This window comes from Toxorhynchites rutilus, chromosome 2 (assembly GCF_029784135.1).
Source record: "Toxorhynchites rutilus septentrionalis strain SRP chromosome 2, ASM2978413v1, whole genome shotgun sequence".
Taxonomy (NCBI): Eukaryota; Metazoa; Arthropoda; class Insecta; order Diptera; family Culicidae; genus Toxorhynchites; species Toxorhynchites rutilus.
In genome coordinates this window covers 132,501,618-132,526,352 of record NC_073745.1, presented here as the reverse complement: position 1 = coordinate 132,526,352, position 24,735 = coordinate 132,501,618, and the positions used below count along the sequence as shown (strand labels likewise).

General features: G+C 37.6%; 1 protein-coding gene across 4 annotated transcripts in view; it reads right to left on the bottom strand.

Moving 5' to 3' along the window:
• Positions 1–24,735, bottom strand: part of LOC129764804 (pleckstrin homology domain-containing family G member 5) — a 297,282-nt gene that overhangs the window by 222,174 nt on the left and 50,373 nt on the right. The window lies entirely within an intron of this gene.

Sequence of the window (24,735 nt, the reverse complement as noted above, 5' to 3'; positions counted from 1 at the left end):
ATCTTTTGAAATTAATTAAATTTCCATACTCGGCGAAATTGCATCTATCTAAAAAAAGTAATATGAAAAAAGAGGCACATTCGGACACTTTTTTTTTCTAGATTTTCAATGTTTTTTGTAAACTTCAAAAACAATCTTGAATTCATCCTGGCTGTTATTTGAACATCGATGTATCATACGAGGGTCGTTCAAAAAATAAGTTTTAGTGCCTCAGAAATCGCGGAAAAATAAAGTTAGGACAAAAACAAGACGATTTTCGTAATCTACGTTTTATTTTCTATTTTTCTAAATAATCACTGTAACGTTCGAGGCATTTTTCATAGCGTGGCACGAGTTTTTCTATTTCGAGCGCGAAGTGCGTAGTTTTTTTTGAAGTACGATGTAACTGCGTCACGAATTTCTTCAGTGTTATCGAATCGTTGATCGCCGAACGCCTGTTTCACCACCGTACTGATTGTGTCACATTTACTCAAAACCCACTCACCCGAAAGACAGTTACCCGAAAGACATTCACCCGAATTCCACTCACCCGAATGTACCAAATACCCGGATGCAACAGCTATCCGAATGTAACATCTACCCGAACTGATACTTACCCGAATGCGACATTTACGCGAATGCAACAACTACCCGAATGTAACATCTTTATTTCTGATGAGTGCGACAGTTACCCGAATGCGACACTTACCCGAAAGAATTAGGAAGTATTTGTATATTTATTTCTGATGAGTGTTATGTGAAGATCATATTTGTCTCGTGCGGTCATTTTCATTCAAAAAATATTTTTCGTGGGTAGTGCGATTTGAGAAATAGTGGTGTTGAATAAAACCCTTTTCAAAATAATGAAATAGTACAGTTTTATAATTTATTATGAAGTTTAGTCATTCATATGGATGACGCAGCCCTTTTATTTAACACGTTAAGTGCCACGCGGTTTTATAGCGACTTCCCTGTCAGGCCACGCGCTGATATCGTAATACAGCAATGCGAAGCGCAATACTGGAAAATAAGAATTTACTTGATGGAAATTTTTGAACGTATTTGGGCCATCGTCTCTTATCGTAAGAAGGTATATCTACTCGGAAGCAGTGACAAGCTTGGTGTCACTCACCGATGACTGACGTAGCAGTGAACGTGTTACAAGAAAACTGACAATTTTGGATACTCATGTACGTATGGCACTGAAGTGCTATTTTGATTATGAATTTATTTTTTCGCAATAAAATTTATTCTGTGATCAAAATACATGACATTCATAATTAACCGGGCAAACGTAATGTACCAGGTAAACGAATGCCGTCCGATGCTCGCTAACGCTCGATCGAACCTGACTAAAGAATCGTCTCATATGTTTCAAACAAACCGGACAATCGGTGGAACACAGGTTTGCTTGCGAAAGGCCGCCGCTTCCGACGGCGGGTCGGCGGCCATCTCGGATTGCGTCGGGTATTTGTCGCATTCGGGTAAATGTTCATTCGGGTATATGTTGCATTCGGGTATATGTTGCATTCGGGTATTTGTTACATTCGGGTGAATGTCATTCGGGTATGTGTTACATTCGGGTAAATGTGCTTCAGGTAAACGTGTTTCGGGTGAATGGTATTCGGGTGAAATTTGGACCGATTAAGAACCGCGATTAAAAACAAAAGGCCAGGTTTATTGACGAAGGGGGTGTTCCTCATCCACGATAATGCGCGGCGCCATTCTGCTCGCGTAACTCAAGAGCAATTGTAAAAATTCAAATGGACTGAGTTCGAGCATCCTTCTTACTCCCCACACTCCTAGCGACTACCACTTATTCCCAGTGATGAAACAAGCGTTCGGCGGTCAACGATTCGATAACATTGAAGAAATTCTTGACGCAGTTACATCGTACTTCAAAAAGTTGGACGCTACCCACTTCGCGCTCGGAATAGAAAAACTCGTGCCACGCTTTGAAAAATGCCTCGAACGTTACGGCGGTTTGGCAGAAAAATAGAAAATAAAACGTAGATTACGAAAATCACCTTGTTTTTGGTCCTAACTTTATTTTTCCGCGATTTCTGAGGCACTGAAACTTATTTTTTGAACGACCCTCGTATGAGCGTGTTGGATGCAGTGCCACAAATTATCAGAATTCATTCACGAAACAAGAAAATAGCTTTTTCCCAGTGTCGAATAAATTATGTTCTGTTGAAACTCAACACCATATCTGTCATATATAATGAGTATAACACGAGAGTCGAGACGCGTGAACTTTGTGTGGTAAACGAAAATAGCATGAACGAATTTCGATAAGACTGCGTTCAGGCACTTTCATTACTGTCAATATTTTCAGGTGATTATCAGGTACGTTAAGTTGATCTTCATCGTTGGAGTGAATTTTTATTGAATACGTGTTTGATTTCCATATTTAGAAAAAAAGAAAGAATCGGGAATCCGGAAAAAGCAACATTAGTTTCCGTTGAGCGTTGACCGTTGTGCGTTGTTTAGCGGTTGAGCGACGTTTAGTGTTGGACGGCGTTGAGCGTTCCGTTTCCGTTTCTATGCTCTTTTACTACCGTCATTTCACTCTAACATTATCTTAGTTTTTAACACTTTCTTTGTTTAACTCCACTTCACTAACTCCATTTTTGGTCTTCCAGGGCCGTTCTCAATGAACCGGAAGCCACCATCTTCTTTTCCAAAATGGCATCGGAATACGATATTCGACTTCTGCTGTTGAAGCCCTTTCATCCAATACCCATATCGTAGGGGTTTTATATCATTGCTGGTCATTTAGAGTCAGTATCATTAAACCGGAAATCAAAACAAGATTTTGTTCGTTTTCCGCTCGACTGTTATGGTCCCCCATTGCCTATATAAATGGGGGTGAATGCCATTTCCGGCCAATCGGTAGTAGATTCATACAACATAGCACGAGTTATACATTACATTGCCGAAGTCACCAAAAACAGGAATTTTGTGTGATGAGTGGCCATCATTTACCATCAATCAATTTCACTCTCAATTGGTTGATGTTGAACTTTATGCTTTGATTTTCACTAACACGCAATGAAATTCAATTTCGACGTTACGAATATCATGACCAAAATGAAGATCTAAATGAATAATGAAAAATGAACTTCATGGCAAGCTGATGTTGATGTTCATTTCACTGGTGTTCATTGATAGTGTTATTTAATATTTCTCGACTCTCGCTTGAGCAGTAGGTTATCAATGCAAGGCAGGCTGAAATTCGCCGTATTTGAATGTCGTGAACGTGAATATTTTCAGCACTGTTTGGAAGTGAGCGGTGATGCGATTACGAATGGTTTATTCGAATTTTTGACAATTGCCTTTTTTCCGAAGTAGTATCACAGAAACACAGAACTGTAGCCGCAATATTTTGCAGCATTGTTGTATTATCCGATGAGTCAGTTGCTACTTCCGCCCCAGTAGGTAAAATTATTTTGGCATTCAAAATCCTTGTCCGAAAAAAAAGTGTCCTATCAATTTGAATCCAGCTAGGATATTACTCAGAATGAAAGATGCATTAAAAGCCGGTGCAACTATACTTGCTAGGTCGTGTATAGGAATAGTTTTTCCAGGATGGTTCAGTAGCCATTCCTTCTTGGAAACTGAGAGCATTGCTTGAAAGGGCCTATAACTGAAACATCCAGCGGCTGTAAGCGATGTGTGCAATGAGGCGGAAAGGATACATGAATCATGCCAATTTCTTGGCGATATTTATATATGGCTTTTGTGATTGGAGAGCAATCGAGCAAATGTTCCAGGACATTGAGAAACAGTTTTCCCGTCATTCAACAGCTAGATGAGCAATTGGTAAAGCCAATAGAGCATCTATGAGAATATGTGAGCATAAAATCATGAAAACATTCCGTTCGAAACAAGTTCGATAGCTCTTTCCATACTGGCTCTAACGGTTTTCTTTTTGTAGTTCCGAACCATCATTTAGCCTGATAATTAGACTAAATTGATATTTGTTAGTAAACAACAATCAAACACTAATTTGATGAGGTATTAAACAGTGCCCACTGTGTTGTTTTCGTAAGTAATAAACGAGCAGGAGGTGTCAAACTGTATGACAGTTGTTGGTGGAAGGGCTACTAACTTACTTATATTTATAATTTGGTTGAAAACTTGTTATTTAAAAGCCTTGTTCGGAACAGCCCCCGTCCTAAACTGCCCCCTTTCCCCTTCATAACATTTATAACTGTTCTCGAGATATGATCAATTTTCTCCAACAAAAATAATGTTTCATACAGCTGCTGGACATCATGACTAATGTTCCGAACATTTTAGAAAAATTTCACAAACATTATTTTTACTATATGAAATTATTTAAATCTCGAGAACGGTTAGTACTAGAATAAAACTGTATACAGTATAACCGCAAATATCCGCGAAATTGTCTGGCAAGGTCACTGCGAATAACGAAAATCACGGATAACGCAATAAAGGTCTAAAAATGAGGTTTAAACACAAAAAAAACTAATGTTTTATCAATATAAAAATCATTACACTATCCATCTACAAGGTGCACCAGTGGTCAGATAATGTGAAAACCATCACAAAACAAAAAAGCATGAGCCTATTACTTACTTACAAATTTCGGGAAGGCCTATAGACTTATTATGGAACTCGCTGTCGCAAATAATCCGCACCGCCGATCGTTCAAGAATATGTACCATTTAAAATGTTTGTTTCATATGAAAATCTGATTTATTAGTAGAACAGATTCACTCAAGCCTCAAGTTTTTGATGCACATTTGTTTGATGCTTAAACGTACTGTGGCTTTACCTAACACGTTGAGCCCCGACCGAAATATGGGACCGACAATGATCTTCTCGTTTGGCTCAAGTCGGTCCCAACGAATCGGTAGTGGACTTTTCTAAATATCATTTTGTAAATTTGCTGTTGTAGTTCCCAATTCCAACACTCTCCGAACGAAAATTCTACTGTTGGTCTGGTGAGATCGGCACAGAATAGACGAAAAATTCAGTGTCAGCCTCCAGGAGCCGATGCGGGACTTGTTCTAGTCTAGAAATTAAAAAAAAAAGTTGTATCTAGGACACGACCGCATATAAATATAGACCGACGTAGAACTACGCAATTATTTTATGCAATCCACTTGTTTACCACTTCGAAAATTATTCTAGAATGCATCGAAATTTTTTGTAATAGATTATGTTCTTTGTTAGAAATAAATATGATGAATGTCCTTTTACGTTCGATATGATGCCTAGGACTACCAATATATGTGGACGGAAGAATTGTCAAACGATCATTATATTTTACATTTCCCTCTGAAATTATTGCACATCTCATGTTTACGTAGTTCTCGAACCGCGAAAGTTCATTCACCTCTAGTATCTGAAATGACGATTTTCCCAGGATTCTCAGTTTAAAAGTACGTTTTAGGGAAACATATTCCAGGCTGGACAACGACAAGCGAGTACAAAAGTACTCAAAATACCCCCGACTTGCAGGTATTTGCAAAGCGGATTCCCCCAGGCACATTAATTTTGAAGTCCGTGATAAGGAAACATAACTCAGTGGGAAAAAATACCCCCGACTTACATTTTTTGACAAAGCGGATTCCCCCAGGCACATTGGTTTTGAATTCCGTGTTAGGGAAACACAGCTCGGCGGGAAAAAACATGACCGACTTGCATGTATATTTGCAAAGCGGATTTCCACAGGTACATCGATTTTGAAGTCTGTGTTGGGGAAACCGCAAATCGGGCCAATCAAAACTTGGCAGTTAGGACGTTTAGATAACGCTTGACATTTTACAGTTGTTCGATTGTTCATCTCATGAAAAATAATATTTCATTAATTGTGATAGATGCGTAGAAATATTTCCTATCAATTGATGCCAACATCTTTACGACCTGTTAAGAAATGTTCCAGTTATAAGTATTCGAATTACGGGTAGGGTTAGCACACAAATCGGCAGAACAAATGTATGGGAAAAAGGAAGTTCTTCCAGTTTTCATGAATTTAAACCGTTTAGAGATTAGCGAATTTTAATTTATAGCATATCAAACAAATCTCAGATAATTTCCGATTCGATTGGTATTTAAATCATAAGAATTCGTTCACAGTGAAAATAGTTATTAACGTTAACTTTATTTCATAAAACGTGACCTGTTTTCTGATTTGGCACGTAGTTCTACGTCAAAAAAACTGTATAGAAAAATTAAGGGAGAAAAATGAAAATGAAGGTGTATTTCTACTATGAACTAAAGTAGTGTCAATACAACAAATGGAATCATAGAAAAAAAATTATCCTCTGAACTGTACGATGTTTATATATATTTTTGTAGAACTTTTCCTACATTTTTTTCTTTAATTTCATCCTTGACGTTCCTCCTTGAGCCGATACATAGTCCTTCGCTTTCAAAATAAAGTACATGATTGTGGGAACCATCCGATTTTCGGATTTTTGTTTTCTTGACATTGTAAGGCGAAAATATTTGCTCAACACACGCTGATGAATGTCATCGAGAATATTTTGCAAACGACCTTAGCAGTGGATACAAAAAAATTCCCATATCGCCTTTTGACATCCAACAGCTGGGACCAAGTTATATCTGAGTCATTCATTCAAGTTATATCTGAGTCATTGAAGAAATTGGTGCATCAAATCATTAAGGTCTGATAGCTTGACGAAATTTTGAAGTTTTATCAAGGCCGCAGTATTTCACGAGTTCAATATAGAAGTCACGACAAATCGATTTGAAGGTCAACATCCTAGCTGCATCCAATCCCTTTTCAGCTTCTTCTGCATCGATACCAACGCAAACAAAAAAGGCTTCTTCAGAAAGTCTTCTGATTGAAAAGTGCTATTGACGATATTGATGATCGATAGAACAAAGTTTAGGAACAGCATAATCGGTTTAGTTATAGGGTCGTTTAAATGCTTCAATATACGATTGGCGGATTGATTATACTTATCTTGGAACGAAAAGTATAGTTTAAGCTTCGCAAATCGCTCAAGATTTCGCTTCACAACTGCCTCCAACGAAAGCCATATCGTCGCGTTCATCATTTTCGTGAATCAAGAAATCTATGTATGCACTGTAATAAATTTAATTTTTAAAATCGAATTTTGAAAAAAATCTATAAATTCGGTATTTTTTCTGAAAGTCTGTAATTCTGTAAATAAAGAATTTGTATCAGAAATTTTACGAAAAATCTGTAAAATACAGAATATTCTGTATGTGTGGAAACCCTGGTCCTAGGATAAAACTGTATATTAGGGTGCCAATGAAAATGGTCATCTAAAATTTCAAAAAGTTACCCCATAAAAAATGTTTACCACCTCGAATAAACACCCTATGCAAAATATCAGCTCAAGGGATAGTGGCCTAAAGCGGTCAAAGTTTGAGTTTTTTGAAAATTGAAAAATCACCCAATGGGGGAGTAAAGAAATCGAGGTTTTCGTAACGAAAAGTATGGTTTAGTGTGCCAATAAAAATAGTTATATACCCTATGCAGAATATTAGCTCATTCAGACATTGTATAGGGTATTTTTTGGAAACTTTAGGGTCGTTGTTTTCCCATAAATTCATTGGCACACTACTGTATATATTAGGGAGTAAAGGAAATTTGGAAAATCGATTTTTTTTTCAATGGTAAATGACTTAAAAATGCATGAAACGTCAGATCTGGGGTAATCTTGAAAAAAAAATTTTGGCCGAAAATCGACTTTATAGGACTTAAGCCTGAGAGGCAATGAAGGTATGAAAAAAAAAGTTCTCAAATTTAAAGAACCGACCATGTAAATTTTGTTTTTTGGCCCAAAAAAATTACCTGTGCAACATTTTATCTAAATCGGACATGATTTAGGGGTGCCTCAAAGCACTCAAAGTTTTGATTTTTTGGCCACTCAGGCTAAGTCCCAAAAAGTCGATTTCAGGCCAAAAATGTTTCTTCGAGATTACCAGATCTCGGCGTTTTATACATTTTTAAGTCATTTGGCATCGAAAAAAAAAATTCGATTTTCCAAATTTCCTTTAATCCCCCTTGGAAGATTTTCGAGGATGAAAAAAGCAAAACTCTGAGCGCTTTGAGGCACTCCTAAATCATGTCCGATTGAGCTGAAATTTTGCACAGGTCATTTTTATGGGCCAATAAACAAAATGTGCATGGTCGGTTTTTGAAATTTGACATGACCATTTTCGCTGCCACCCTAGTATTAATATATAATTTTTCATCACAACTAGATTCCTTTTTTTCAAATATTACTTGTTTGAATAGTTACGATCTCCCAAAGTATTAAAATATATTTTTTTAAATTCATATCTCCATTTTGAAGAGTACGACAGTATTTTTCCATTAAATTGCATTTTTAAGTAATATTTTTCAACAGTGTATTCAAGATTATTTTTTCCAAATAGTTCAATGATTTACCAATAACGTTGGATTACGTTACGAATTAACAAGTGACAGTCAAGCTGTGTCCCCAATATAGCCCAACTGTGAACATTTCAACAATAGGAATAATCTTACGCCGTAAAAAAAGGCGATATAAGTTGTGCATCGATAGAATAGGAATACTCTAACGCCTAAACGGCTACTGTGTAATAGATAAGATGTGTATTAGAGGCGAATGAACTGCAAAGTTTAAACCCTCTTAAAAACAAAGAAAGAAAGAAAGGAAATAATCTCACGCCTAAAAATGGCTAATGTGGAATATACAACATGAGAAAAATGTACATGATAAATTCGGCTCTGTTACAGCTAAATTGCTAAATGGGCCCGAACACAATTATCAATTTTTCTCATCAGTAAAAACATGTTACTTTAATATAGAGAAAACATATTTGAAATGGAAAAGGCAATTTTCTTTTATAATTTTTACTTTCTGAGTGTTTATTCAACCCAATGCGAATTTTAATTGGACTAACAACACCTAATACTATATGTAGAGCAATCACTTTTTCTAAAATTCCTTCACTTTTTCAATTTTTCTCGCCGTATAAATTTTCCTTGGGTGAAAATGAACACAACAAAAGAGACAGCTTAAACCAAACGGCCCGTTCTCGAGCGGAAACACACCTTGGTTTTTTTTCCTATGAAAATTGAAATAAATCGTTTCATATATCAAGTCATTTCTAACACAACTTCTACCATATACAATTTTACACTTACACTTGTGCTTAAATTTTCACAATAAACGATCGGTCATTGATATGAAATTTCACGAAGCAACCAACATTAAAGTTCCAAATTTAAATTTTATTTGGTAGAATTAATCGTATCATTCACCTTACTTGCAATATAAAAATGCCCCCGACATTCATATATTTGCCCACATTCTTTGTGTGGACACCGACTGGACAACATCGTTGCTGGACGGGCTGGACGGCGAGGGATCGAGTGCCTTTCTCAAGGCAAGAGGGCGGAGGTGGTAGCGCTGGAGTAGAATAGAGTAGAGTTTTCAAAGGGCCTTTCTCAAGGCTAGAGACGAATGAACTGAAAAAGTTTAAAGTCTCTATAATACAATACCTTACCTTACCATATATTTGCAATGCCGATTTCCCCCAGGCAGCTTGATTTTGAAGTCTCTGTTGGGGAACACATTTTCGTAGGAACAAAAAATTCGATTCTTTTCATGTATTTGCAATACCGATTTCCCCCAGGCAGCTAGGTTTAGATGTCTCTTTTAGGGAACACATTTCGGTGGGAGCAAAAGCTCCCCCTACTTTATGTATTTGAAATGCCGAATACCCCCAGGCAGCTTGGTTTTGATGTCTCTGTTAGGGACCCGCCGCATGTGTCGTCAATTTCAACCAATCAGAAGTGGGTATTTCCGTTAGGATAGGGGTTGAGATTTTTCAATTGTTCCATAGTTAGTTTCATGACATATATTATTTTCTTCAATATAAAAAATTGTTATGGAGTGCCGAAATCGATTGACGCAAAAATTTCATCAATCCATCATGAAATGACTGAGCAATAAGCGTTTGAAATTGGACAATTTTCACGATGTGCTCGATTTTCGATTTTCAATTTGTACCCCAATATGTTCCCAAAAGACGTAATCCTACGTCAAAAACAACATATGAACAAGGTTGCAAAAAAAATTGGAGAAGGTGGGGGCAGCGACCAACTGTGAAATTGTTCACGGGTTCGATAACGAACAGCTGAAATTATAAATTGGGAAAGTTAGTTTTGTGTAGTTTAACCCTTTCGCTACGAGCGTCGTCTATAGGCGACACCCGCGCGATGAGCTGTGTGTACGAGCGTCGTCTTTAGACGACACGAGGATGATACTGCACATCGAGCACACCAGTGCGATGTGTATACTTTTCGGCGCAATGCTGCGTTCAGCGGTAGCACTTCGACAGAGCACACTGTCGTAGAGAAAGGGTTAAAGGATTGTTTCCATAAATGAGAGGAATGATTGAATGAATTATTCTGAAAAAAAAAAACGATTCACCGAAATTATTTTAAATACAACTGCTTATCATAGCCGGGAAGAAACCTCGAATATAGAATAATCAATAAGAAGGCTTTAAACATCACAATTTTCTTTTCTGTTAACCAGGAGATATATGACCGTTTTGAACACTGGGGAAACAACACGTGTACCTAAACCTCCTGCTAACCCAAGTGCTCTTGACCTTTCGCTTTGCTCGAATTCACTATCGTTAGATTGCAAGTGGAATGTAATTCAGGATCCCAACGGTAGTGATCATTTGCCAATCAAAATTTCCATCACCATTGGGTCGAGTTCTTCTGAATCTATAAACATGGCATATGACCTCACAAGACACATTGACTGGAAAAAATATGCGGACGCGATTACTCTAGCCATCAATTCCAGAGATGGTTTACCTCCATTGGAGGAGTATAACTTCCTTTCTCGTTTGATATATGACAGCGCGGTTCGCGCTCAAACGAAACCCATCCCAGGTTCCACTATTCGTCGAAGGCCTCCCAATCCATGGTGGGATAGCCAATGTTCCAAGCTTTATCAGGATAAATCAAATGCATTTAAAGCTTTTCGAAAACGTGGAACCCTTGAAAATTTTCAAACGTATTTAGCCCTTGAGAACCAGTTCAAAAATTTGATCAAAAAGAAAAAAACGTGCTAATTGGCGAAATTTCGTGGGAGGTTTGTCACGAGAAACGTCAATGAAAAAAATATGGAAAGTGGCTCGAAACATGAGAAATCGCTCTTCAACGAATGAAAGCGAGGAATATTCACATCGATGGATTTTGAATTTTGCACGGAAGGCTTGTCCCGATTCCGTTCCCGTACAAAAAATTGTTCGAGATATTTCACAAGATAGGTGCGATCTTGATTCCGAGTTTTCGATGGTAGAATTCTCTCTTGCTCTCCTTTCATGTAACAATTCTGCTCCGGGATCGGATAGAATTAAGTTCAACTTGCTGAAAAACCTCCCTGATGTGGCGAAACATCGCTTGTTGAATTTATTCAATCGGTTCCTGGAGCATAATATTGTTCCAGATGATTGGAGACAAGTACGAGTTATAGCTATTCAAAAACTCGGAAAACCCGCGTCCGACTTCAATTCGTACCGCCCAATAGCAATGCTGTCTTGTATACGGAAATTGTTGGAGAAAATGATCTTGTTTCGCCTTGATCGATGGGTTGAAACGAATGGCCTACTCTCAGATACACAATATGGGTTCCGCAGGGGCAAGGGGACGAATGATTGTCTTGCGTTACTTTCTTCAGAAATTCAAATGGCTTACGCCGAAAAAAAACAAATGGCTTCAGTATTCTTGGACATAAAGGGGGTCTTCGATTCTGTTTCAATAGAGGTTTTGTCGGACAAATTACACTCTCGGGGTCTGCCGGTCTATTGAATAATATGTTATATAACTTGCTTTGTGAGAAACATTTGAACTTTTCTCACGGAGATTCGGCAGTAAGTCGGTTCTCTTACATGGGCCTCCCCCAGGGCTCATGTTTAAGCCCCCTTTTGTACAACTTCTATGTAAGCGACATCGACAATTGCCTTACACAAAATTGCAGCCTAAGACAACTTGCAGATGATGGAGTGGTGTCTGTCGTAGGATCTAACGAATCCGACCTGTAAGGACCCTTACAAGATACTTTAAACAATTTTTCAACCTGGGCCATTGGGCTAGGGATCGAATTCTCCACGGAGAAAACAGAGATGGTGGTTTTTTCTAGGAAGCATAGACCAGCAAAACCAAAGCTTCAACTTTTGGGTAAACCGATCACTCATGCTATGTCATTCAAGTATCTTGGGGTCTGGTTCGACTCCAAATGTACTTGGGGGGCCCATATTAGGTATCTGAGTAAAAAATTCCAACAAAGAATAAACTTTCTCCGTACAATTACCGGCACCTGGTGGGGAGCCCATCCCGAAGATCTTATAATGTTGTATCGAACAACTATTCTCTCAGTGATGGAGTATGGCAGTTTCTGTTTTCAATCAGCTGCCAAAACACACCTCATTAAACTCGAGCGAATTCAGTATCTTTGTCTCCGTATCGCGTTGGGATGTATGCCCTCAACGCATACCATGAGTCTCGAGGTTTTGGCAGGCCTACTCCCACTAAAAGATCGCTTCAATTTATTATCTCTTCGGTTCTTCATCCGGTGTAAGGTTATGAACCCATTGGTGATCGGAAATTTTGAGCAGCTGATCGAGCTAAATTTTCACTCCGGATTCATGAGTTCGTATCATGAATTCATCTCCATGCAGGTTGATCCTTCTTCGTATATTCCCAACCGTGTTTGTTTCCCTGACTACATCAATTCCTCTGTGCATTTTGATCTGTCCATGAAGCAAGATATCCATGGATATTCAGATTACCAACGATCGAGGATCGCTCCAACGATCTTCGATGAAAAGTATGGGGGTATCAATTGTGATAATATGTACTTTACTGATGGGTCCACTATAAACGAGTCCACAGGATTTGGAGTGTTCAACGAATTTTTTAGCACCTCACACAGTCTTCAGAATCCTTGCTCGGTATATATTGCTGAATTGGCAGCGATATATTGGGCGCTGGACAGCGTCGCCTCACGACCTGTTGAACACTATTACATTGTAACGGATAGTCTTAGATCTGTCGAAGCTATCCGTTCAGTGAGGCCGGAAAAGCACTCGCCGTACTTCCTTGAGAGAATACGAGAAATTTTGAGTGCTTTAACCAGACGCTGTTATGTCATTACCTTTGTCTGGGTCCCTTCACATTGCTCAATTCCGGGTAATGAGAGGGCTGACTCATTAGCAAAGGTAGGTGCGATTGAGGGCGACATTTATCAGCGTCAAATCGCCTTCAATGAATTTTATTCTTTAGTCCGTAAAAATACCATCGCTAATTGGCAACGCAAATGGAATGAAGATGAATTGGGCCGGTGGTTTCACTCAATTTCCCCTAAGGTTAGCCTCAAACCGTGGTTCAAAAGTCTGGACTTGAGTCGGGACTTTATTCGCACCTTCTCCCGACTCATGTCCAATCACTGTTCGTTAGATGCGCTACTCTTTCGTTTCAATCTTGCCAGTAGTAATCTCTGTGTTTGTGGCCAAGGTTACCACGACATCGAGCACGTTGTTTGGTCGTGCGAGGTGTATATTGTTGCCAGATCGAATTTAGAAAACTCCCTTCGGACCCGAGGTAGACAGCCCAATGTGAGAGATGTGTTGGCTCGGTTAGACCTCGATTACATGTCCCTAATATATGTTTTCCTTAAAACTATCGATCTTCGTGTGTGATTGTCCGTACACCCTTATCCTCTCCTTTTTTTTCCTTCGCGAGCGACTGTTTCCCTTCTGACTAACTATAGAATAAGCTGAAATGTATATACATAATAGATATAATAATAGATTTAAGAATTGAGTATGATGAGCGTGAGTGTGAATGCGAGTGTGAACATTGTACAATATCCTTATATCCCCTCCTTTTCCAAAAGAAACTATGTCACCCTTCTAATCTCGAGTCGACCGCGAGTAATCGGTTTCCTACTTTATTAACCCTAGATTTAAGGAAACATGTTGATATATACTAATAAAAGTATAGCTAAGAGTTCGGCTCCTTTAAACCTATGTAACTGAGCCTGTAAAAATAAATGACTAAAATAAAAAAAATAAAAAACCAGGAGATAAATTAGAAATATCACGGTAGCAAATGTCACATTTTGAATGTTTGCCATTTAGTGTTTTGTACCATGTTTCATATCGGTGCAGATTTTGTAATTATTTTTTTTGTCGGGACGACAAACTGCCATGTAGCGCTAATAATTGAGAAGCTGTAAACACCTTCTATTAGACAGGAGAGCAAGAATTGGTTTAGTAAGTTATGCTAGTTAGCAAAATGTAGAGAAAATTTAACATGCCTACAACAATCTACCATTGAATGAAGTGATGAACAGTTATCTAAATCGTATGAACTAATTCTTGATCGATCAGTTGGAAGCATTAGCCCCAAAATATTCAATTTACTAGCAAATTGATGGAATGAAAAATGTATGATTTTCCTCACTGATTCTTCCAAAAAACGAGTTCCTATTAACTTCTTTTTGTCTAAACATTAAAATCATTAAAATATTTTTATCGTAACACGTAATTTATGGGTCCGGGGAAGGTTTTCGTGATAGTTTGAGACCCCCCTCTAAGGCCATACAAACTAATTTCTACATTACACGAGAATTATTCAAGCAAATGAAACTAAATTAGGCATATTGAGGTTTTAGGGTGCAATAAATGTTTCTATGATGGATAGACTTTTCACCCCCTCTCTAAGGGGGGCTACCATACAAATGAAACACAAATTTCTGCATTACTCGAGAACTAATCAAGCAAATGGAAACAAATTAGGCATATGAAGGTTTTAGGGTACAATAAATGTTTCTATGGTGGTTAAACAACCACCATAGAAACATTAGAAACAGAAACAAATAATCTGATATTATAATGAGTTTTGTTAGAAATACTAGGAATTTTATAGTAAGAGGTAAATTCAACGGGGTCGATTATAAAATCAATCAATGAACAGTTCTGCGATTGGACCCATGAACTTGCCTATAGTAAGAAAACGTGAATGTTTGAAGGTAATGATGACAAAAAAACTAATGTTGGGCGGGACGAAGTTTGCCGGGTCAGCTAGTGATAGTATAACAACTGTGCGTTACAGGATGCATTGGATGCTCCCCAGCTTACAGGACCCCATGCATATTTCATTCGATTCCTTTGTAGCCGATAGCAAGGATCAACAGCTTAATTTCGTATGGAATTACTCCCTGCAGACGTTTCCCCGATTATGGCAACGTGAGGGGTTTCTGTGTTTCATTCCATGAAAACCTTCTCACCTTTGTTTGTGGTTCGTTCGTAGATTCGGTTGTCATCAGACTGATTGCATCCGATAGATTGGAAAACGTGAAAAGATTACCTGGAATGAGAACGAGAAACAAAGAGAGATATTAATGCTTATTGGAAGGTGAACCAATCCAAAAACTGAACTTGTCAGTTTTCATCTTTTATTTGCATAATATTTTATAGAAACAATTTTGTTGTTTACATATTTGGTTGTCCGAATATGCTATACGCCAATGTCGAATATCAAGGGGAAATATTCATCAAACTCTGTCGGTCCATTAACCCATCGTCTCCGTTCGGTGGTACCATACATTTTTCATGCGGGCGTCTAAATATAGCCCAAGATGTTAATCCGCCTGCGAATGAAAGTGTCTAAGAAAGGCTCAAACTTTACGAGCCATCTGCGTCGTACCCGGAAGAGATGATGAACTTTTTCGAAACTTCCTTCCTTCAGTAGAGCAGAAAGTCCACAAATCCGATGATGAAACCCGCCAATATTATTTGCCTTTTTCTTCAGATAAAGAAAAACAAACAAAACAAATAAAGGCAGCATGAATTAAAGCGTCATATATTTCACATATGTTATTACGTATATGAATTATATGGAATTGATGGTTTCCATCAAATTGACGAAACAAGTTGCTTTAAACTAAAACTTTCAAGCGGTTTTTGCACACAAATAAGAGCAAAAACATCGTTCATAGTTTCTTTTTTAGTTGATGCCATAAAAATCGTGCTTCAATTCACGCTGCACATTATACCATTCTATATTCAAACCACCCAAAAAATATAGAAGAAAGTCTGAAGAAAAAAAGAACCCAACACTCTCAGCATTGAATATTCGCTACGTACCTTCGTGTTGAGATTTTCGCAGGAGCAACCAAAGGCGAAAATTGATGATGAGTATTACGAACCAAAGCAGAGAACCGTGCAGGCAAAACTTTTCGTCTTGTGAATGAAGAGAAAGCGTTACTCGTAGCAAAGCTTATATTTTTTCTTCTGATAAACATTTAAATCTTTAATGATAACTTTGGCACGAGACGATGCTGTACGGGGCGAAAAGTTGAGATAAATATCGTGAGTGAGTTTTCTCGTTCGGGTATAACACCTCTGGAAGTACTCTACGTCATTGATACCAAAATATATGATTAAAGAGTTGCTTGGCTGTTCTTGCAACAACAGATATTAAATTTTAAAATAGAGCAATTCATGGCTACCACTGCGAAACGTTGATGTATACGCTAGAGAAAATTTCATCTCTGCCACATTCGAAATCAGATGCTTCAGTACATTGTCTTCGGTTATCGTCGAGGAAGACCAAGCCAAACGTAGTGCAAAATGGCCTTGATTAAAAATTTATTACAAAGTTCACGACTCTCATTCACCCCATTCAGCTTACCTTTTCCCCTAGTAAATAATTTTCACAATTCTCCAGATGGACATTCTCGTCTTCTTTCTCAGCCACAGGCAGCGTAAAAACGGAACGGTGAATTCCATTCTTGGAATGTTCCGTATTTTCTTCACTCTGCCCGCCGAGTTACAGACGATAACACACCCCGAAGTAAAATGTGGTGCAATTTGGTTTATTTTTAGAATACGCCAAAAAAAGCGAACGAATTAAACTTGCTGCGAGCGGACTGCTGAACCAGACTGAACTTTTGCGGGGTCGATTTTCCAGTGGCGAGAGAGTGGTTAGCTTTTCTCACTTGATGAAGGATGGTACTCGTGGGCACTTTCGGGAAATTATCCTACCGGGTAAACCAGCTTTCATGTGAAAGGGGTTTTAGCGCGCGAATGGAGGACGCACATAACCTAAAACAAGAGAACGATAAAATTCAACCGGTCGTAAACCATGGAGGAAAAGGCATGGGCCTCGCGTTGCAATTGCCGCCTAATTCTAGTTCATGTTTCTTATGGTACGCTAAAATGCGGAAAATCTTTTGTGTACCATATGGTTGGCAGCGTTGGCTCAGGCTTGTACTCTGTTTTTTCGGTGTAAGCATTTGTTTTGAGCGGCCACCGTATCGCGGTTTAAAACTTACACTTTTAAAATGTTTTGACGGTGAAATCTCACACGGAATCTATATACTCTGTATGATTCCACCTTATTTCCTGGCCCAAACTCTGAGCTGTCATATAATGTCTGAGTCAATGAATTGAAATATCCTTACCCTTCTAACTGTTTCTAAATTATTTTCTTTCCACTATTAAGTACCGCTTCAATGAATAAATTAAACTGACATTTTGAAGCATTCAGTTTCATGCTATCGCTAAAGTTCCACTCCAGTGGATGTAATTTGCGTTTTTGGCCCACGAAAATGCCTGATTGCAACCCACGGAAGCCTGAATTTTAGAAGGAAGTATTCTCACGTAACAGATTTTTAATGGCCCTTGAGATAGTTTTGATAATCTAAAGCCGTGGTGGCCAGGTATGGGCATGGTGTGATTCTTCATCACAGCCGCGAGCCGCATTGATTTCTCCCACTACTGTTCATTGGTACTTTCCACGACTCATTACAACATTTGAATTAGAAAACATTCGGTTGTAAAATATGGATTCGACATCACGATTAAATTCGGTGTTTTTAAATAGACTAAAGCCTATTTCGAAATGCAATTGCAGGGTTGTTCAGCGTTGCCTATTAAGAACACTAAATTCTAACTCAGCTCAGTAGACTTTTCAACGCTTCACCGTAATGGGTTCGATGAAAACAACTATGCGTGAATGATAGGGTGTAACCGGGTATCTTTCAGATTAAAACTACGATAATTTTTCACCGATTTTAAATATTTCACCACTCATGTACACAGGAACTCATCCATATTCAGAACATTTTGAACAAACCATATTCCGTTTTGACCGCCAAAATTGTCAACGATTGACGCCACATAGTTCCACTTTTGTAATAGTTTTATCGACCTTTTGTATGTGTTTAATGCACAATTTAAAGTCACTATTTTGCCAACATATGCAAGACATCGACCTGCATGCAGTGGTGCTCGATCCATATTATAGTTGTAATTGATAATGTAAATGATAATGAACAGAAAATTGAAAAAACAACGTTGATGATACCAAGGAGCCTGGAGGTAATTGGGATAGCAAACATATGCAGTCTACGGGTATTTTGTAATCGCTTGCATTTGTGCAGATTGAAATGTGTTTCCCCAATACAGAGTTGAAAACCCAAGGGGTCTGGGGAAATCGGCATTGTAAATACAGTAGAACCACGATTATCTGCCACGGGATGATCCGCGAAGCGGTATTTTCAAACGATTTTATTTAGCTTGCCCTGTAACATGTTTGTAACGTGTTTGTCTGTAGCGCCCACATTAATAGAACCCCCCTTCCTGTTGACCGATTGATCTGAAATTTGGAACACACATTTATCTCTGTAGTCACTATAAAACTGCGTATTTCATTATCCCAAAAATCCAAGATGGCGGCCGCTACAAAATGGTGGATCACATATTTTCTTAGAACTTCATCAATATGGGTATTAAATGAAAGGGCTTGAGGAGTAGAACACAGTTATTTATGAAAAATGCAAATCAAAGATGGCTGCCACTACAAAATTTCTCAAAACCTCTGATATGGATATCAAACGAAAGGGCTTGACTAGTAGAACACAGTTAATTATGAAAAAGTTAATTATGAAATACAAATTCAAGATGGCTGCCACTAAAAAATGGCGGACTACATATTTTCTCAAAACCCCAACAATATGAGTATCGAACGAAAGGGCTTGACTAGTAGAACACAGTTATTTATGAGAAATGCAAATCCAAGATGGTGGCCACTGCAAAATGACGGACTACATATTCTCTCAAAACCTCATTAATATGGGTATCAAACGAAAGGACTTGACTAGTAGAACACAGTTTTTTTTATGAAAAATACAAATCCAAGATAGTGGCCACTACAAAATGGCGATAAATATATTTTTCCCAAAGCCCCATCAATATGGGTATCAAATGAAAGGAATTGTCTAGTAGAACGCAATTATTCATTAGAAAAGCAAACTCAAAATGGCCACCTTTACAAAAGGGCAACAAATATATTGTTTTTCATAACCCCATCAATATGAGTATTAAATGAAGGGGATTTACCAGTAGAACATAGTTAATTATGAAGAAATGCAAATTTAAAATGGCCACCACCACAAAATGACGGTATATATTTTTCTCAAGGCCCAGTTATTATGGGTATCAAATGAAAGGGCTTCAATAGTAGATCGCATAACTTGAAAACTCCAAACCCAAGATGGCCTCAATCACAAAATAGGAAATTACTTTTTTAAACGCTTTTGTTTAACTTTATCTGATTGTATGTATGTATATATGTCTGTAGGGTCGTCCCACATTAATAGAAATTTGACTAATAGGAACTGACCGAATTTATTAAACACCTTTATCTCTGCTGTCATTTTAAAACTGTTTCTTCCATGACCTTGAAAAATCCAATTCGACCGCCGCTACAAAATAGCTGATCCATATTATCTAAAAAAAAATGTTGATTGGGATATGTGTATCAAACGAACGAACTTGATTTGGAGAACACACTATGTATTTTTTGCAATCCACTTAATATTGATATCAAATGAAATGATTTGACTAATAGAATACAGAACAATGGTTTTATTGTGGAGAAATATTATATTTTTCATTAAATTTGAAGAGGCGTACCACTTAAGGCTTTTGCCTCCCCAAGAAATATTATATTGAAACAGATAATGTACTAAAAACTAGAAAATAAAATAAGTAAAAAAACTTTTTAAGTTAAACGGTTTCATTGTGATTAAACATAGCAATGTACTAAAAGCTAAAAAATAATTAGGCCAGTAGCAGTTATCACACCCCTTCCTTCATTAATCTAGGGCAGGGGGTTTCAGAATTTTTTTATGGCAAAGCACTTTTTATAGCAAAAATATATGACGGAGCACCGACATTTTTTCCTCAAAAAAACATATTCTATGTGTATTGACATCAATCAACTGAGAACAACTCTATTTTGGTTGCGCGTATCAGTTACACGACATCTAACCCGGAGAAAACAAAAAAGTCACAGAAGGGTTGTGTCTGAGACACGACCGCATAGTTGACGTAGGATCACGTTAGGCTATCTGCCACATGCTGATTTTGGATACGTTTGAGAAACTTTATTGTTAAACTCTTTGATAATGATTTGGTGGCTCTGAAAAGAGCCGTTTTGTTTGATTGTTAGGTATTGTTTGTTCACTCCACCAGTGATTAGTCCTTGGGTGATTCGATATCACGATAGTGGAATGTAATATGTTGGAATCCGCCTTCTGTTGGCCTGAACGAGCTCCTGCGTTCTGTATGTATGAGATAATGAAAATATATACGGAGAATGAATGAATAAACAGTAATCTCTTTGTGTAAGTTGTAAAACATACCACAATTTTATGTTTCCAGTACTGTGAGAATAGGTCTGTGGTATGAGAAGTATGAGCAATATCTCTTACATTCCACTCGCACATTCCTGGTGAACGTCAGATCGTTGCAAGAACCTCCGTTGGTAGTTGCGAGGGAGGGATCAGACGCTAAAGTCAAATGCCTGGGGGAAAGCTTTCTGTAAGGGAATACATTTCGGTAGGAACAAAAGTTCCCCCTACTTTCATGTATTTGCAATGCCGATTTCCCCCAGGCAGCTTGGTTTTGATGTCTTTGTTAGGGAATACAATTCGGTGGGTGCAAAAGCTCCCCTTACTTTTATGTATTTGCAATGCCGAATTCCCCCAGGCAGCTCGGTTTTGATGGCTCTGTTAGGAACCCGCCGCATGTGTCGTAAATTTCGACCAATCAGAAATGGGTATTTCCGTTAGGATAAGGGTTGAGATTTTTCAATTGTTAGATAGTTAGTTTCATGACATATATTATTTTCTTCATTATAAAGAATTGTTATGGAGTGCCGAAATCGATTGACGCGAAAATTTTATCAATCCATCATGAAATGACCGAGCAATAAGCGTTTAAAATTGGACAATTTTCACGATGTGCTCGATTTTCGATTTTCAATTTGTACCCCAATATGTTCACGAAAGACGTAATCCTACGTCAAAAAAATCACTATATTCTCAGTGAAATTGAATTGAAGATTTTTTTTCAAGGTGGGTTTTCAAGTGGGAGCATTTGCTATAACTTCGTGGAGCACAAATTTCCCGCGTAGCACCATTTGAAAACCCCTGCTCTAGTGCATTGATGAGACTAAAATAAAATCGTGGGGCACGTTTAATTTCCATTATCCACAGTTAACGATTCCAAGTTCTTCCATTTGATGTATCAAAAGAGAAAAAAATTACAGATTTCGAACAATGAAAAAACTCAATTCAAATGCAATTACTACATACAATCTTATGTCAAGATCCCTTCCGTGTTCCTAGGCCCAGATCCATCAACTTTGTTCGTAATGAAATTTATTTTGATGTCTTTGTAATGGAGGCGAAGTCCGCATCCAACGAGGGTAGGGAACCAAGGCGACCACAAGCCATCGAGTTGACGCAATCCGAGTCGGTCTCCGACCCGCCGTCGAAAGCGACGGCCTTTCGCAAGCAAACCGGTGTTCCGCCGATCGCCCGGTTAGTTTGAATCCTAGGAAACGATCCTTTAGTAAGCGTCAGCGAGCGTCGGACGGTATACGTTTGGTAAATGTTACATTCGGTGAAATGCTACATTCGAGTAAAGGGTTATTCGGGTAGATGTTCCATTCGGGTGCCTGTCGCATCAGGGTATTTGTTACATTTGGTTGATTGGATTTTTTCGTGAATTTCACAAAAAAATATATAGCTAACTCACCATGAATTGATAGTCTAAGTCTCTTTTTATAATAAAATTTGTTTTCGAGGCAAAAATTTTGCAAAATGAATGTTTCCGGCACCTTTGAGAAAAATGAGAATGCGTCGGGAAAGACGGACACCTGAAGGGAAAGATGGGTACTAACTGAAAAGTTATATTTTTAAATTCAGGTTGATGTATTCGATAAGCGGAGGATTTCAAATAGGCCCTAAAAATTATTGAACAAAAAGGCTTGACTAAAATCACCTAGAAGTGCAAGGTTTTTTCCCATTTTTTAAACGGTTTTATTTAGCTTTACCCGTGGGTAACTTTGTCTGTAGCGCTGTCCCAGTTAATACAAATTTTACCATCTTTCTGTTGACCGATTGATCTGTAATTTGGAACACAGCTTTAACTCTGCAATCATTATGAAACTGCGTTTTCTATTACCTTGAAAATCCAAGATGGCGGCCTCTACAAAATGGCGGATTACATGTTTTCTCAAAACCCCATTAATATGGATATCAAATAATAGGGCTTGACTAGTAGAACACAGTTATTTATGAAAATTGCAAATCAAAAATGGTCGCCACCACAAAATGGCGTCATTTTTTTCAAAACATCATCAATATGAGTATCAAATGGAAGTGCTCGACTAGTAGAACACAGTAGATAACAGTAATCAAATCAAGATGGCCGCAAGACGTTTGAATGTCTGCCGGGTTGTTCCACATTAATTGAAATTTGACCCTGTTCCTGTTGACTGATTGGTCTAAAATTTTTAAACACACTTTCATCTCTGCTGTCATTATAAAACTACGCATTGAAAAATTCAATTTGGCCTCCGCCAAAAATGACTGATTGGCTTGACTTGGAGAACACACTACATTATGAACAACATAAATTCAAAAAGGTCGTCGCAACAAAATGGTCGACTATGTATTTTTTGCAATCCCATAAATATCGGTATCAAATGACTATGATTTGTCTGTTAGACATACAATATACCTTGAAAATATTCCGAAGAAAATTAGGCAAGAAATAAAAAATTTAAAAAAAATTGTTGAATGGTTTTGTTGTATACTAGAAAATAAAATAAGTAAAAACAACTTTTTAAGTTAAACGGTGTTATTGTGATTAAACATAATAATAATGCAGCTAGCTAAAAAAAGCTAGAAAAAAATTAGGCAAGTAGCAGTTAGTATCTAACCGCTTTTAGTACATTATCTTTATTATTACTACCGTTTTGTCCCAAATTCCGAACACTTCATTTTTAAATGTAAATTTACTGAACTTTAATGTTATAAATAATAGAATAATTAAAACCCTAACATTCTTTGTGGCATAGGCTTAGTTTTACCATCATTTACAGGTATTGATACTGCCTGTTGTGTTTCGGATTTGGACACCAACTCTTTTTAGCAACACGAAGTTTTTCTGTGTACGCTTAAAGCTAAAATAATGTTTTATTAAATATATTACTTCCGATTGAATTCAATTGCTTACAAATTTGGTGGGCTATGGTTGCAGAAGCGATTGGGCCCAAATATTTCTGGAATCGAAATTAAATTAAATGCTTTAAAAAAAACCTTTGGATACTACACTACACGGCTTGTTTTTGATGAGAGCTCGATCCAATATGGGGATTAACAATGGAATTTATGTACAGTTTCTAGCAGGCGGTTTCTGGCAAGCGTGTTCTCTTTGGATGAGCGAAATAGGGCTGTCGCTGGTACCGATATCAACAGTGGTACTGTGTTGAGGGGTCCCGTCGTGACACTGCCTATAACTTATAATACTAACCATTTGCAAAAAAGTAACTGTCAAAACCAGGTATAAAATGTTAGCAAATTCGGAATTTGAATCAAGTTTCGAAGCACAACATCCAATTTTTTGGGAGTATAATATTTTTCCAAAGAAGAATAGCTAGTAGCTCAAAAGTTATGATTTAAAAAAAAATGCATTTTTGTAATTTGAGACAAATGTAATCAAACATATATTTAGTTTTTCACCATGAATATGTATTTTTAAATCAATTTTATGGTGCAAAAATGAAAGAAAAGGCTCTATTGTATCCGAAACCCACATTAATTTCGTGAAAATGTACCATTTTGAGGAATGAGACACTGTTTAATGGCCAACAAAGCTTAAGTGTTCGGAATTTAAGACAAAACGGTATGTTTAAGCACAATGAACTCGTTTAACTTAAGGGGAAACCCCTGTCTGGAAGGTCGGAAAATAACGATTTTTCGTGGATTTTTTTTCGGATGTTACGAATAAAGTGAAGTGTTCGTGTATTTTGGTTATTATTAAGGTATATTTGAAGATGTATTTTCCATTTTTTGAGTGCACGATTATGACGCTGTTGACAGCTGGATGCGTAGATGCTGTATGAGAATCGGTACCTTGCTGGTGATATCGGTTCTGAAGCAACAAATTCCAATGAATATTTCAAAACTTTATGACAATACCTAAAGCGTTACATATCGATTCTTGGAAAATTAAAAAAAATACCAAAACGGCGGCCATTTTTGTTCGAAAAATCTTTTTAGGACAACATTTCTGAGGACATAAGCTTCCCAGAAATGCAAAAAACAAAAATTATTTTTTTCGATTTTCCAG